The sequence below is a fragment of the Temnothorax nylanderi genome, unplaced genomic scaffold, assembly GCF_030848795.1.
Source record: "Temnothorax nylanderi isolate EJ_2023f unplaced genomic scaffold, tnyl_v1.0 TNYL_tig0334_pilon, whole genome shotgun sequence".
Classification (NCBI taxonomy): domain Eukaryota; kingdom Metazoa; phylum Arthropoda; class Insecta; order Hymenoptera; family Formicidae; genus Temnothorax; species Temnothorax nylanderi.
Window position 1 is genome coordinate 89,579 of NW_027249396.1, and position 5,422 is coordinate 95,000.

Sequence of the window (5,422 nt, forward strand, 5' to 3'; positions counted from 1 at the left end):
TATCCTGCACCCACATGCACAAAACGTTGACGTACCGAGTCTTTCAGACCTTCGAGTCGTGCGATACAGGCGACCAACGACTGTTTGAGACCGATCGATGACTGTTTAGGATCGATCGATAATCGCGGCCGTTTAATTCGGCTTTGTTCTTCCAACGATTCGATAAACTCGTCGCATCGTTGCTCCCACGCGGCAAAGTCTTCCCTCGAATTTAAAAGGGTGGATTGGTCCAACAACTCTTGCTCCATGTTATTACACGATCCTCTTTCTGACACACTTTGTTGTACTCGCGACTTCCAGTCCTCGACTACTGAGCGTATCCCCCAGATTCGTCAATTTATATTCTACTAATGATGCATCGTTTGCTTTTTTATCATATCTAATTTTATCTCAGCATCCGTACATTTGCGCCTTCCGAAAAAATGCAAAATTTGCAGTTTTAAACGTGTGTGATGAAATCATTGCGAGACACGTATGTTCTTGAAAACGATATCGCGCCATTGACTTTCGGTGATTTGATCTGTATCAATGCAGCAGCCGTACATCGGCGCTATTTGCAAAATTTGCAGTTTTGCACGTGTCCGATGAAATCATCGCGAGACATGTATGTTCTTGAAAACAATAATGCTCCATTGACTTATGCAAAATTGCAAAATTTGCAGTTTTGCACGTGTTCGATAAAATCATTGCGAGACACGTCGCGACATGTTCTTGAAAACAATAACGCTCCATTGACTTATGCGAAATTGCAAAATTTGCAGTTTTGCACGTGTTCGATGAAATCATCGCGAGACACGTATGCTCTTGAAAAAAATTATATTTGATGCCCGATGAGGTAATCTCATCACGAATGTTCTTGACAAAGATATCACATTTAACATATATGTGGTGGTGGTCACCATGCAGCAGCCATACATTGGCGCTATTTGCAAGATTTGCAGTTTTTTGTATGTATAAATGGTCTGCGAGGATTCTAGAGCGCAGTCAAGAGTTTGATACGGTTCGAGTACGTCGCAAACAGCCTCCAGTTATGATGAACACTCACGGTGCGAACTACTACGTTCCGATTCAGGATGAAACGTGCGAGAAACAGCACAATGAGTAAGTACCGCTAATTTTCGTATATACTTGTGCAAAAAAAATCTTTTATAAACATAATTGTATTTTTTTCAGTTTTGATAAACCTCGTTATACGCCTCGTATTTTGGGAAGGAGATTTGCCTTGACATCGACAGCATAAAAATTTTTGGATGTTGGAATCAACGCGGGACCTATGTCCTCTGTGGATATACTTATTGGTGATAATCGAGGCAATCAGATAATTCTGCCTCATGCAACGTGGGTGACATTCATCGAAAAACGTGCAGATATTCAGCGACTCGTGCAGTCACCGGCGCCATCATCGCTAGCGTTTCGAGATCTGGAGCTCGTTAAAATACGTGACGCAAATATTGTAAAATTGACGTCGTGCGACACCAGCTTGTACATGAAACCGTTAACCGTACTCTTCCTGTTCGAACTAGAACATTGCGTCGAAAATGTGTATTTTCAACTATGCCAAAATGTTCATGGCGTAAGTGACAAATTTAAACAATTTGTAACCATTTTACGCCAAAATTGTATCACCGATAAATGTAATGCAATTAGAATCTTGCATGAAGTTTATGATAAAAATTCAATTATTGATTGCGAACTGTTGGCGTATGCTGCAGATAATATTATACACGATGTATTACATGAGAAATAAATGTATATTAAAAATGCATATCACTGTATCTAAAATTATCTTTCCTTCTGTCTACCTTTCCCTTGTCCACCGTCAGCGGTTTAGAATTACAGAGCGGTAACTCTCGATAAGAATGCGCGTGCTGCACTCGTCGCGCGATCCTTAAACGTTTTCTCTCATCTGTCTCATATAAATTATTAAATATTCTTCCTCTTATTTCCAATAAATAAATCACTTAAAATAATATAAAAATGATCTAACTATAATGGGTGACGGGAGCGAGAAGACGCGCGCGAACGGGGGAGAAAGAACGGGGGCCGGGAGCGCGAGAGACCGCGCGCGAGGGAGAGAGAGATAACGCGACCGTGAAGACGCGCGCGAACGGGGGACGGGGGCGCGAGAGAACATCTACGAGAGGGAGATAACGCGAGCGGGAGCGAGCCGTGTGACGTCACGCGGACCGACGCGGCCATTGCACGCGGACTCCGCGGCGCGGCGAAAACGCGAACGCGGTCACTCCTCCCCGCGGCGCGGCGAAAACGCGAACGCGGTCGCCCCTCCCCCGCGGCGCCCGAAACGCGGTACCCCTCTCTCTCCGCGGCGCGGCAAAAACGCGAACGCGATCGCCCCTCGCCCCGCGAACCCCTCTCCCGCGGCGGCGGAAACGCGGTTCCCCCCTCCCCCTCCCCCCCCCCGCGGTACCACCCCGCCTCTCACCCCCCCTCGCCCACATTTCATTTAGAACCGGCCTAGCTTACCTGCTCAAAAGCGATATCAGGTCGTGTAGCATTCGTCAGATACATTAAGCTTCCTATAGCTTCTCTATAAGGTATTCTTCTAATTTCTTCTCTAATACTCTTTTCTTCTAATTTACTCTTTTTGTTTTTATTGCTCACTTTTCTGGTGACCATAGGAGTATTCTGAGGCTTGCATTCATTCATATGAAACTTTTCCAATATGCTCTCAGTATATCGCGCCTGATGAATGCTCATATATCTTTCTTCTTTGTTTCGCTCTATTGTTATTCCCAGAAAGTTCTTGGGTTCTCCAAGATCCTTCGTCTCAAATGTTTCACTTAACTTCTTTTTCATTTCCTCTAATTTCTCCTGGTCATTACTTGTAATCAACATATCGTCTACATAAAGCAGTACGATCACTATTTTGCCTTCTTTCCTCCACGTGAACAGGCATGGCTCATGTAGGTCATTTTCTAATCCAAGTTTCTGAGCCTCTTCTGAAAATCTCTTATTCCATCTTTTTGGACTTATCTTCAATCCATACAAAGCTTTATTTAATTTACACACCTTGGTCTTCTTGGTGTTTTCATCCACTTCTACTCCGTCTGGAATTTCCATGTATATTTCTTCTTCTTCTAAAATTCCATTTAGGAATGCAGTTTTTACATCTAATTGACAGGTATATAAATTATACTTGTTTATTATTACCAGTATAGATCTAACCAATGACAATCTCGAAACCGGTGCATATGTCTCTTTCAGATCATACACATTTTTGTCTTTACATCCTCTTATTACCAGTCTCGCTTTATATCTGGTTGATACATCTGCTTCTAATTTTCTTTTGAATACCCATCTTGAATCTATAATGTTAGCTCGTCTACCATCTAACATCTCTGTCGGTCTATCAACAAGCGTCCATACTTGATTGGTTTGCATAGACTCAAGTTCTTCTATTACAGCATTTTTCCAGTTTTCTCTTTCGCTGCTTGTCATTGCCTCTTCATATGTCGAAGGCTCTCTATGTAATGGTGCCAGAAGACATCGACTCAATTTGTCTTCATTCTCTATATTCGGTTGAATATTTTTCACAGTAGTATAATTAGCAAAGCTCCATTATCTTCTAGTTTTCTTTTCGTTTTTTTCTTACTTCTAGTCATTGGAGTTTCACTTTCCTTTCTTCTGCTTCTGTTCGTCTAATTGTGTTGTTTGTTTTCTCGGTCTTCCTCTTTTCCTTTTCTCAGGAATCTCTAGTTTCTGTTCTCCCTTTTCCTCATCTTCTACGAATTCTTTCATCCAATTTTTATTTGAGTCTTTTTCATCTTCTATTTGACTGTTTTTATATATCTCTTTATATGTTACCTTTTCATTGAATCGGATGTGTCGGGACTCTATGAATTTTCTTGTGCTTGGATGCCAGAGTATATATCCAGTGTCAGTATATCCCACCAACACACCTCTAATCGCTCTCTTGTCGAATTTCGACATAGGCTTTGGTACTCTTGCATATCCAATGCATCCGAATCTCTTTATTTGCTCAAAATGACAACTCGTTTCTGATGAAAACTTCTTCAACGGGATCTCGTACTCTATAGTTTTATGTGGAGATCTGTTGTACGCATGCACAGCAGCGTCAACTGCCAACTCCCACATACTCTTTGGTAATCCCGAGTCAAACATATATGTTCTTACTTTCTCTTGCAACGTTCTGTTGAACCTTTCTGCAACTCCATTGTGTTCCGGAGTGTACGGTGGTGCAAATATGGCTTCTATCTATTCTCTTTTTAACACCTCTCTAAATGTACCTCCCGTGAATTCCTTGCCTTGGTCTGACTTCACGTAACACAGCTTTTCTTCTTTTCCTAGTAGATTTCTGGCGGATATTAAATATTTCTCTAGAGCCTCTCCCGATTCATTTTTCGTCTTCAAAGAGTAGGCTTTCGCTAATCTAGAATAGTCATCTATAAAGGTGATTATAAACCTCTTTTGTCCTGGATAGGATGTAGGTTTTATTGGACCCATGATGTCCGTATGTATTACCTGTAATGGTCTCTGTGCTCTATTTCTATTTTCTTTAAACGGCAGTTTTGCCATCTTTGCCATTATACAGACTTCACACTCTAATATGGAGTTATCAAACTTAACATTCTCTAATCTCTTTTCTACTTTTTGTAATTGTCTTAGATAATTTAACGATGCGTGACCTAATCTAACATGCCATAACATCGCCTCATTTATTTTCTCTAATTTCTTTAGTTTTTCAATTACTGAGCTTTCAAACATTTCTTCTATATTCTCTATTTTCTGTATATCCTCTAACTTAATGACTTGCTCGAGTTCGGTATTGTTGTGTTCTGTTTTTGTTCACATCTGTGAGCTCTCCTTCATTCTCCCTTCCAATCGCAGAGCCAACACTATCCCTCTCATCTAATTCTCCCTCCGAAATGGATAATTCATTGTTCTGAATGTTTGCTTGCGATTGTTCAGGAAACTCACAATGTGGAACAATTTCTGCTCTACATCTATACACTGCACATTCTACATTGTCATTGTCCTCTATATTATTATTTTTAACCTCAAATTGTATAATCCAATTTGGTTTTTCATAAATTCCCTCAAAAACTATTTTATTTGTCAGTTTATTGTAAATTTTAAACAATTTATCATCTAAATAAATACTGAACCCTGCATCAGCCAACTTTCTTAGAGATAATAAATTTTCGGATACTTCCTTTGTTGCAATTACATTTGTTAATTTAATAACTCTCTTTTCTTTTTCATTTGTAATCAACAAAAGATCTCCCTTACCATCTATTGAAATGTCTGCAAGCTCATTTTTATTCGCGCATTTAATAATTCTATTTCGGGGAGACGGCTGGTCTAGTGGGTAGAGCGCCAGATTCGTAATCCGGAGAGCCGGGTTCGAATCCCGCTAGGCCGATGAGAATTTTTCTCAGCA

The 5,422-nt window shown here is 40.6% G+C and overlaps 2 pseudogenes; one reads left to right on the forward strand and one right to left on the reverse strand.

Moving 5' to 3' along the window:
• The first annotated feature begins 1,033 nt into the window (after positions 1 to 1,033).
• LOC139781391 (uncharacterized) lies at positions 1,034 to 1,747 on the forward strand (annotated as a pseudogene).
• A 2,511-nt stretch (positions 1,748 to 4,258) lies between these two features.
• The window catches only part of LOC139781392 (uncharacterized), a 1,621-nt pseudogene continuing 457 nt past the window's right edge, over positions 4,259 to 5,422 (reverse strand).